Here is an 11,438-nt window from a genome sequence, read left to right on the forward strand (position 1 = left end):
GCAGCACAACTGGAGGGGGGTTGGGGGGCTGTATAGGGGAGGAGCAAAAAAGGACAGCAAAACATAAAATTGCCTCAAACTGATAAAACCAGAGCAGCATCCATGTAAGAGAGAGGCAAATGGATTTCCTGTATATAGAGGCAATATCATTTTTTTTTTCTCCCCTGCAGGATTAGGAAATACAAAATGCTCGGTGAATTTTGAAAATTAGTGGGCTTTACATATTTAGATCAGATATGGTTTACTTTGACAGTGAATTTTTTTCTCATTATTTTAAATCTCCCATCCTCCTCTTATTTTTAGGATAATGTTTTAGAGCCTTAGCAGAGCCTACAAAGACTTCTGTACATTGCTACTACTTTACCTGTCCAGCTTTGTCTTGTGATTCTGGCCAGGATGTTCCTACAACCCAGGTCCACTTAGTCACTGCTTCCGTCATCTGAGGGTCACCGAATGGGCTACTCTCACTCTCTGAAACTCTGCTCCCTAACCCCAACTGAACTGCTTTTTATAACTCCTGATTATTCTTCAAGTTTCTGCTCTAATATTGCCTCCTTTGAGAGGCCTCCTCTGACCATCCACTTGCAATCTCCCTGCTTCAGAACACCAGGATGGGAAAATTCTCTTGGGTTCCGAAAGCACTCTATGCCTCTCTCAACTGGAACAGCCAGTTAATCGTGTTGTTGAAGTTATTTGTTATAACAGTAGGATGTGAGCTTTGTTCATCTTTTCACTTGTTTATTCATCCATTTGCAGACATACCTTGGAGATATTGCCAGTTCAGTTCCAGACCATTGCAATAAAGCAAATATTGCAATCAAGCAAGTCAAATGAATTTTTTGGTTTCCCAGTGCCTATAAAAGTTATGTTTACATTGTACTGTAGTCTTTTGAGTATGCATTATGTCTGAAAAACAATGTACATATATTAATTTTAAAAAATTGCTAAAAAATGCTAACCACCAATCCAAGCTTTCAGAGAGTAGTAACCACCAATCACAGATCATCCTAACAAATACAATCATGAAAAAGTTTGAAATATTGCAGGAATTATCAAAATGTGACATAGAGACACAAAGTGAGATTTTAGAAAAATGGCATCGACAGACTTGCTTGACACCAGGTTGTCACAAACCTTCAATTTGTCAAACATGCAGTATCTGTGAAGCACAGTAAAGCAAAGCACAATAAAACGAGGTATGCCTGTATACACCAAAAATAGAGCTTACAATCTAGTATGACAAATCAACAGACAATTGTGATAGAACCTGCTAAGTGCTATGATGGCAGAAGTACAAGATACTTAAGGAAGCACACGGGAGGCACTTTACCCAGACCAAGATAAAGGAGATCAGAGAGAAAGTAAAAAAGGAGGATTTAGGAAAACTTCTTGAAAGAAATACTTTCTAAGCTGAGACTTCATTCCTTCAATGAATATTTATTGAGCAGTTATAATATCCAGGGTACAATTTGAGATGCTTGGGATAGATCAGTGAACAAAAACCCAAGATCCATGCCCTGAAGGACTTAGTTTTTAGTGCAGGGAAACAGGAAAGAAGTAGTAATTATAAATAACTGAATTATATAGTATGTTAGAACATGACATGTGGTGTGGATAAAAATACAAAACAAAACAAAACCGTAGACAAGTTCAGAGGGATTTGTAGTGTGAGGAGTTCTGGGTAGGTATTAGAGAGACTTAGAGAACTTTTGGTGAAGTGAGGTGTTTGGGAGTGCCAAATCCTAATGACTAGACCATCAGGGAGTGTCAAGTAAGGTGCAATGAAAGGGGGTGCAAGGCACAAGGGAGTGTGAGGCAGAGGCACTATCATTAAAGATCCTAGGATACTAAAGTTAAAGTTGTAACAGTGTGGGTCAAGCAGGAAACAAAACACACATCAGCATTATTTGAGGAGAGTTTGATACTAAAGATAGGAGCATAACCTTGTGGGAAGGATGAAAGGAAGTCACAAGGGATAAGGAAGTGCCTAGGGCTAACAACAGTGGAACTCCATCACCACCCTGCCCTGAAGCGCAATGGAGGGAGCTGTTACCAGAACTCAGAGAGGAAAGGCTGCCTAAGACACTAAGGAACCAGCCTTCAACAACCCCACTGTCAGCAATCAGTGGAATTACTACCTTTCCTCCCCTTGATGCTTGGCTGATGCTTCCAGTTAACGGAATCCAACCAGAGCCAAAATCACAGAAATAGGTGGAAGGATGGAATTGGAGGGACAAATGAAAGACATCCACTCAGGGGAATGCTGAGGAGTTTACTCTTGTGAATGAGAGGCTCGTATGTAATTAATGTGCTTAAAAATAAGTGTTTAATCAACTAAATGAAAAAAAGAGACCGTTTGATATGGAGTTATAAAGAGGATTAACAATGCCTACTGTTGGTGAAGAAGGTTGTTGAAATAGGACTGAGTAGAAAGTAATAAACATTTGCTATGACTGCCCATGAATCAGTGTCTGCGAAACAAAACCACTATCACAACTCTGCTTAAAAATGGCTGCAAAATATTGCTTATTTGCTTTCTGCATTTGCATTTAATTGCCAGTGTTATGATATTGGTGGTAAAAAACCCTTCCATATCTGGCTCTCATTCCTCATTAGAAGGACACTCTTCTATACCAGCAGGAGCTTGGAATTCAGCTAATGCACTAACACTCAACAAACAATGTTAATGTGATCAGGAGGAAATTAGCTCACACGCCAATAATAAATGAAAGAAAATATTGAAAATTCAGAGGAAAGAAGGGAAGAAAGAAGAGCCTCCCTTGCACTGGTTCAATGGCCTTCTTAAAACCCATGTTTCATTGGTAATGGATAGCATCCATATTTGTTTAAAAAATCAGATTACATCAGGATATCATTGTGAAAGCAGAACCATGATGCAGCTGGCAACAAATGTACTTTGAGAGGATACTGATGAACCTTCTTTCCCTGACCCTGCCTTATGACAGGAATAAAGCCAAGAAAATGAAACTGGTGAGATGAAGTATCACTCTGAGAACAGGGTGCAAAGCTGTTTTGTTTGAATGCTATGAAAATGGGATGCTCATTGACTTTATGGTCAGATTTACTGGTCTGACATCCTTAACTTAGCTCTTTCTCTGCCATGTCATCTCATCTTCTATAAACGAAGCTCTATCAAAGCTTCCCATGTAGAAAATAGCCAGCATTCAAATTCCTTTGCTAAGGCCAAGTGGAGACATTGCACTGGTTTATGATATTAATTTGTGTGATTAGAAATGAGACTCAACATGCAGTTTATCTGTCAAATGGGTAGGCACAGTGCCATGAAGGAGCCTGTATCCTCTGGATCTCTTTTTCTTCTGAACTTTTTCTCCCTGTGGGGAAGCCCATTAGTAGAACTGGTTGGAAATCTAGGGAGCATCTCATCCATGGTTTGAACTGGAGGGAGCCAGTGACGGTTGAGAGTCACAACTGAAGACTTGTTTCCAACTGACTATTGGTGCCAAGAGTTGTGGTGAGCCCTTGCACTGTAGCTGAGAGTTATGGCTGAGAATTGGAAACATTGAGAAATAATGGCTCTGACGAAGTCAACTGAGGGCAGATGGAAAGGAAAATTGGAGATGGCAAATGGGAGACAGCTGATGAGGGAAAGGGCGGGCAAGTCCAAGTAGATCAAGGTGGGGATTAGAAAAATGGTGCAAAACGTGTTACTCTGGCCTTTAAATTTCTGACTTTAGGTGAATATCAGTGGCTGTTATTTGTAGCACATTGTGAACAGATGTTTTCCTGTGGATTTTTAGAATGGGATTTTAAAAGGCTGTGGACCAGAGTAAAAGGACTGATGTAGTGTGAAATTAGAGCTGTAAGTGATTAACAGAATGGAAACTTTCTGCCCTGTAACTGTTAAATGACCTTGCTAGAGTCTATATTCCATGGTGATATGCAAATATTAACTGCTTACAAGTAGTTAAGCATATCAGATAGACTTTCCACATACACCATACAAATTTAATTTCACACAGGAACATATAAGGTGGCCTAGCATTACTAATATTGCTATTTACCACCTAACCACTGTTTCTTTCCTTCTCTAGAATCCATTTTATGTATCCAAAGTACTGTAGAAAACTGCACCCCATCTCCTAACATTTGACTCTCTAAAGCAGTGGCATTGCTCTAAAAGGTTAAAAAAAAAAAAAAGTTTCTTCAGAGGCTGCCAATTTAGAATAAGAGCATTCATGGTGGGAAGGGAGTTTTAAAGCCATCTAATTCTATCACTCATCTGGTGCTTACATGTCTTCTATAACAGTGGTTTTTAACTGAATTGTACCAAGGAGAGGAACAACAAGCATTTACATTCCAAAAGTATTTACTGAGAATCTACTATGGGCTAGACGCTGTGATAGGAATACAGTGGGAAATAAGACAGATATACCTGCCTTCACAGAACTTACAATGGAGGAGATAGATAACTAAAAGATAAGCCAATAAAGAAATGTGGTGATTTCAAAGAATCACAAACACTATGAAAAAATAAAGACTGAAATACAATGAAAACCAGCTCTCTAAAAAAATGTTTGCAAACCCCTCAGACTATCTTATCCACACCACGGCAAGAGTACAAACGTAACTAATGATATTGGAGCACATGAGTCTCCCACCAAAGCTGAAAATAATGTTCCAGATCAGAGCAAAACTGTATAAAGGGAGTGAATCTGTCCTTATTCTATATGAGCAAAGTGATAACTATGCATCTGGATCGAATAAAAGACTAGATAAAGCATATCTATTCATTTGTCACATATTCATTGAGCACCTTCTTTGTGCCAGATATTGCAGGAAGATCAGTCCAGGAAGACAGAGACCTCTTTCTGTTCACCACTGTAACTTCTAAAACAGTACTTGACACAGGGTAGATGCTGTATTAGCCAGGGTTCTCCGGAGAGACAGATTAGATAGATAGATAGATAGATAGATAGATAGATAGATAGATAGATAGATTCATTCATTCATTCATTCATTCATTCGTTCATTCCAGGACTTGCCTCATGTGGTTATGGAGGCTGAGGAGTCCCATGATCTGCCATCTGCAAGCTGGAGAACAAAGGAAAGCCAGTGATATAATTCAGTCCAAGGCCCAAAGCCTGAAAACCAGAAATGCTAAGGTCCAAGAGAAAGATAAAATGGATGTCTTAGTGCACACACAGAGAAAAATATTGTCCTTCCTCCACTTTTTTGTTCTACTCAGTCCCTCAATCAATTGGTTGATGCCTACTCACATTGGTGAAGGAATCTTTTTTACACATGTCTAATGTTAATGTCTTCCAGAAACACCCTCAAAGATACACCCAGATTGTTTTACCAGCTATCTACGCATCCCTTAACCCAGTCAAGCTGACACATAAAATTAACCATCACAGGTGCTTACTATGTTATTTAATTGAATGAATAGATAAATTAAGTCATTGGGAAACCAACAGTAAATAATTTCATTGCTATAGCAAGTCTAGGAGGCACAAGAGTTTCGAATTTTACAGATATGGACCCTGGGTCTTAAAAGACTAAGATAGTTGGTTAAGACCGCACATTTAATAAGAGAAGGAGCCACCACTCAAGGGCAGTTCTGCCTGACTCTGTTGTGTAGACTTACAGGTTTCTGGGTGTGACAACAGGGTCTAGAAAAGCAAATTTCTGAGACAAGCTGACCATGCCTGCCTCAGCTCTTTTTCCCCCCTTCAATGATTTCCTGTAGCTTTGAAATTAAGTCCCCAAAACTTAGATTTGAACACGGAGTCCTCCAGGATCTGATTCCTGCCAAAATCTAGTCACTTTTCTAAACATTAACCAGGCAAGTCTATCTGCCTTGAGAGAATAACGTATCTTATCACTTCTATATTTTCCACATACTATTGCTCTGCATTTAATGTCCTTCACTCCTTCTCTTGCTTTTAAAATTCCTACTCATTCTCTAAAACCTTTCTCAAAAGCCACTCTCTATAGCAACATTTCTGTGGACCCCAAAGGGGTAGGCATTTCCTACACCATGATCCTATGGTTCTTGACATACCCTTCCACCATACAATTTACAAAATTCTCATATTATTTCTCCCTGTTCTGATCTCCCAACAAGAGGTCTATATTTTAAACTTACTCCTGTACTTTCTTTGCATAGCAAAATATCTGGTATAATAGGCATTCAATTCATGTTTAATTGAATAGATAAGGAATAAATAAATGAATCCCGAATTGAACAATCAAGACTGTGGTGCCTGTGAGGGTACGTCCTTAAGAGCAAGACCTAGAACCACTCTTGAATGGCTAGGGCATTAGGTAGTAGACAAAAGATATCAGGCATCAGCCATTTATCAGAACTAGGGGATACACAAAGAAGGGGTAAAGCTCATCAGAAACAAGGCCAGATGCTTTCAAGTCTCAGTGTTGTAATACAACCTGATTAAATCCCAGCTGCCAAATATGAGGCCGTCAGAGAATGGGTGAAGAAATTATTTGTATTTGGCAGGTTAGAAATCAATTGACCCAGCTCTGAAGGGGAAAAGGGATTGAGAATTTGGTTATGATAAGACCATGACTTGTGTTGGCTTTTTTCCTCCTCTCCCAGGTTCTCTTGAAACCCTGTACTCTTTTTGAAGAGGTTTTACTACAAGTTGAATTGCTTAAAGAAACACTCATAGACTGTTCCACTGTCACTGGAATGAATCACCCCTTCACAAATTTTGTACCCAGAGAACATCTCTTTCTCTTTGGAGCTCTTCTGAGTATTGATTTTGACTCAAACTTATCTTACTGAAATAAAAAAGAAAGCAAGCTCCCAATCAATTTTTGTTTTAGTTGAAAGCAATATAGCTTTTCAAACTAGATTTTTTTTTCCCCTAGTGGTACAAAATACATAAGGTGAGAAAAGCCTGGGATTGAGAATTTTGATCCTTCTGAATTTCATCACTTTGTTTATATATCCATCTCTACCCAGTTCTTAAGCAGTACTGTTAATTTTTTATTCTGGTATGTGCAGCTCTGCTTGGCTCCTAGCAGGTGATCACTAAATAGATAGTAGTCAAACAGAGTTAAATAATGACAGCTATAACTATGCAATGGAAGTAAATTAGAAATAATTAAGAAAGGCATGAGCCTATTTTCTTTAATTTACTCCAAAGGCTGGCAGATGTAGGGCATAAACTCTGAAGTCCAGCTTCCTAGGTTTAGATACTGGGTCTGCCATTTACCAGCTATGTGATCTTGAGCAAGATACCTATCTGTGACTCAGTAGCCTTGTATGCAAGATGGAAACTAAAATAGCACCTATCTCATAAAGTTTTTATGAAAATTAAAAAAATTAATATATGTAAAGTGCTAGGAACAAGGTCAGTATGTATTAGATTAATGTAAATTCTAGGCATTTGTACTATTATGGAACACTCCTTTTAAGTTTTCTGTGTTTTTTCTTGGAAATTATGTTTATAATGGAAATGTGGAATATCTTATTTATGTATTAATTTATTTATAAATTTATCTTTGTAGAGTTACCCTATTGCCCTCTATCCCTTATCAATAAATGGCACAATCTCTCTGGTGAAATAATAAATGTATTATGTATAAGGAAATCCTATAAAATAATGATGGCTCAAAGACTTCAAGAGACCAAAGAGATAACCAATTTAAAGCAACTTGAATTCAAGATAGGTGTGGATTAGTAAATTTTAATTTAGTAAAAAGTGTGGACTGTTCATGTAGCTTTCCTCTACTTCATTCCACACTGAATTCTTGACAAAGATACTATCTGAGCCATTGTAGTACTGTAGAGAAAACAAGGCCTCAAAATTTATGTGTACCTGACCTTGAATTTTGGCCATGCAACTTCATTTGAACATGGGCATACCATGAAATTTCTCCGAGCCTACTTTTGTCTCATTTGTGATTATAATAAGATAATGGGGATAATATGATTAATTACAATTTAAGAAATGATTTTTAGGCCCTCAAATTATACATACACACTGTATGCTTATATTCACACATGCCCATGTTGATAGACATTTGCATTAATCTACATACCATCATCACAAGTTAATTATTTCACCTTTATAGATACATTCACCAGCATTCAAACATGTTAAGCAATTTGGTGAAGTCACATAGCTAAGAAGTGGCAGATCCAGGAACTGGACCTAAATGTTTCTGACTGCAAAGTTATGATCTCCTGCTTTATCATGCTACCTCTTGTTACAGAACTGATTTGAGGATTAAATGCAGGACCATATGAAATATGAGGTCTAGCATGTGATAGACTCATAATATTAGTTGCTTTACTATTCTTAAAATTATTAAATGCTTTGTAAAGATAATGATGATGATGATATGACTTTAATAATAATAAAAACTGATATTTGTGTCTTATCTTCTATTAAGCACTATACTTTATATGCTTTGTATTTGTCAATTCATCTAATCACCACAATCCCAGGACAGGAGCACTGTTATTATCATCCCCACTTTAAAGATAAAAAAAGAGAGGGGTACCTGGGTGGCTCAGTTGGGTAAGCATCCAACTCTTGATTTCGGCCCAGGTCATGATCTCAGGGTTGTGAGATGGAACCCAGCCTCAACCTGCTTGAGAGTCTCTCTCTCTCTCTCTCTCTCTCTCTCTCTCTCCCTCCCTCTGCCCCTCCCACAACCTCTCTCTCCCTCTCTAAGAAAAAAAAAAAAGTTAAAGATTAAAAAAAGAGAGTAAATATATGGGGATGTAGGAGAGTTGGAAATTTTCCGATTCATCCAAGACTTAAATCCAGGATTGTATTATTTATCCGTATCTAGCAACTATCTTACCTGTGTTTTTTTTTAAATCCCTCGCCTTTTGAAGAATGATTCTATTTTTCCTGTTTCCTAATATCCTACCCTGAAATAACTCAAGTAGCTAAACCAGGTGCATAACCCTGAAAATTATTAGTCATTATATAACCTGTATAGCGAACTGAGTACCCAAATACTAAATTGAATGAAAGACCTTGCCCTTGAGTTAACAGTTTAGAAGCCCACAAAGATGTTTCAAGCAGAAGTGGTATACTGTGACCCGAAAACTATTAAATGAGTTTCCCAAATATATCCATCTAGCAAGTACCCTGAGCTCAAATCTGGGGCTCTTTCTAAACCATCAAGCTGCTCTCTATACTATTCTGCACAAACTGACACAAAACTTCTCCTTATTACATATATAACATTTACAACATTTAATTGAAGATTTTCCCTCTGAAGTTTGTATATGCATATTAATGTAACCAATTTTATTTCTTCTATTCCCCTTAGAGCTCTCACTACAAGGAAAAGAATAAGGACCATTTCCAATATTGCTGATAGTTTCACAGTGCTAGTCACTCTCTGTTTCATTCCGGTGGTTGTATATTTGCTAAGTGGCATGATGTTGGCATTGGTAACCCTGAGAGGTCTTTACTGCTCATAAATAGACAAGTGGAAGAGCACAACTGGACCCTGGAGAAGGGGGTGCCCTGATAGGCATGTGGCCTTCGGTAGAGGGGTATGGGTACCATGGTGATGTGAGCTCAATCTCCACCTGCCCTTTTACCTTTTCCCAGTGCCTTCCATTGGCTGAACCCATCCTGAAGTCAGAGGACAAGGGAGAATATCTGTCGGTCTCTTGGGAACCAGAGAAGAATGGAGAAAGGCAGATAGAAAGAAGGGATGCAGAAGGACAAATGAAGAGAAGGGTCAGCCACAGAAATAAGAAAATAATGATAATGTTTTGGAATATATGAGAAAGTAAGAAAATATTTAAGGAGGCGGAGCAAGATGGTGGAGGAGTAGGAGACCTGGATTTCGTCTCCTCTCAGGAATTCAGCTGGATAGGGATCAAACCATTCTGAACACCTACAAACTCAACAGGAGATCGAAGAAAAGAAGAGCAACAACTCTGAACAGAAAAGCGACCACTTTCTGGAAGGTAGGACGTGCGGAGAAGTGAATCTGAGGCGATATTCGGGAGGATAGACGGCGGGGGAGGGGCCTCCGTCGGCCGCTTCTGGCAAGTGATAGAGCCGAGGAGCACAAAATCGGAACTTTTAGAAGTCTGCTCTGCCGAGGGACGTCACTCTGGTGGCGAAGTGGGGGGTGGAACCCTCGCGGGTCAGTGTGGTCTCAGGACCCTCGGGGTCACAGAAAGACCGGGGGTGCCTGAGTGCGGCAGAGCTCCCAGGTATCGGAGCAGGGAAGCCGGCTGCAGAGACGGAGCCCAGGCGTGGGCTCTCAGCTCGGGGTTGCCATAAACCGTGATCCACGGCACAGTCGGGCCACTGCTCCTCCAGCAGGGACCCAACAAGCGGCAGATCCGGGGAGACTCACCTTCTTCCCCCGGGAGGAGAGGTGCGGGAGCGCACCGGGGGGATCTGCTGGGTTTGGAGACTCCACCCGGGGTCGGGTGCCAGATAGAAAGGCGCGGTCACAGGCCGAGTGAGCGCGGAGTGTGGCCGGAGACCGGGGAGACGGGAGTGACTGACCGCTTTTCTCTGGGGGCTCGCTGAGGAGCGGGACCCCGAGTTCTCGGCTCCTCCAGGACGGAGACTGGAGGCCGCCATTTTCACTCTCCGCCTCCAAAGCTGTACGGAAAGCTTGCAGGGAACAAAAGCTCCGGAGAGCAAACCCGAGCAGATTACTTAGCCCGGACCGGCAAGGGCGGGGCAATTTTGCCTCCGGCAAAGACATTTGGGAACCACGGCAACAGGCCCCTCCCCCAGAAGATCAGCGAGAACAGCCAGCCAAGACCAAGTTTACCGATCAATGAGAACGGCAGAACTCTAGCGCTAGGGGAATACTGCACATAGAATTCATGGCTTTTTTACCATGATTCTTTAGTCTTTCAAAGTTAATTATTATTTTTTTTTTTAACTTTTTTTCTTTTTTCTTTTTTTTTTTTTTTTTAATTTTTCTTTTTCCCTTTTTCAACCAACATCAATCCCTTTTTAAAAAAAAAAACATTTTTATTTTTCATTTTTAAAGTCATATTCTATCCCTTCATAGTAGTTACCCGTATTTTTGGCATATATATATATAAGTTGTTCTCTCTTTAAAATCTTGAGATAGTTTCTTCTAACAGATCAAAATATAATCTAAATCTCTAGTGTATGGTTTTTTTCTACTCCCCTGCCTGATCACATTCTCTCCCTTTTTTCTTTTTTTTTTTTTTTTAATCCTCTTCTTTCTTTTTTCAAACAACTTATCAAATCCTTTTTTAAAAAAATTTTTTATAATTTCCATCTTTACAGTCATATTCCATCCCTTCATCATATCAACCCTTATTTTTGTACATATACAAGTTTTTCTTTCTTTAAAATTTTGGGAGGGACTTTCTTTTAACAGACCAAAATACACCCAAAATCTAGTGTGTGGCACTGATCTATAATCCAGCCTGATCATATTTGATCACATTCTGTTTT

Source organism: Phoca vitulina, unplaced genomic scaffold (genome assembly GCF_004348235.1).
Source record: "Phoca vitulina isolate PV1807 unplaced genomic scaffold, GSC_HSeal_1.0 scaffold74, whole genome shotgun sequence".
NCBI lineage: Eukaryota > Metazoa > Chordata > Mammalia > Carnivora > Phocidae > Phoca > Phoca vitulina.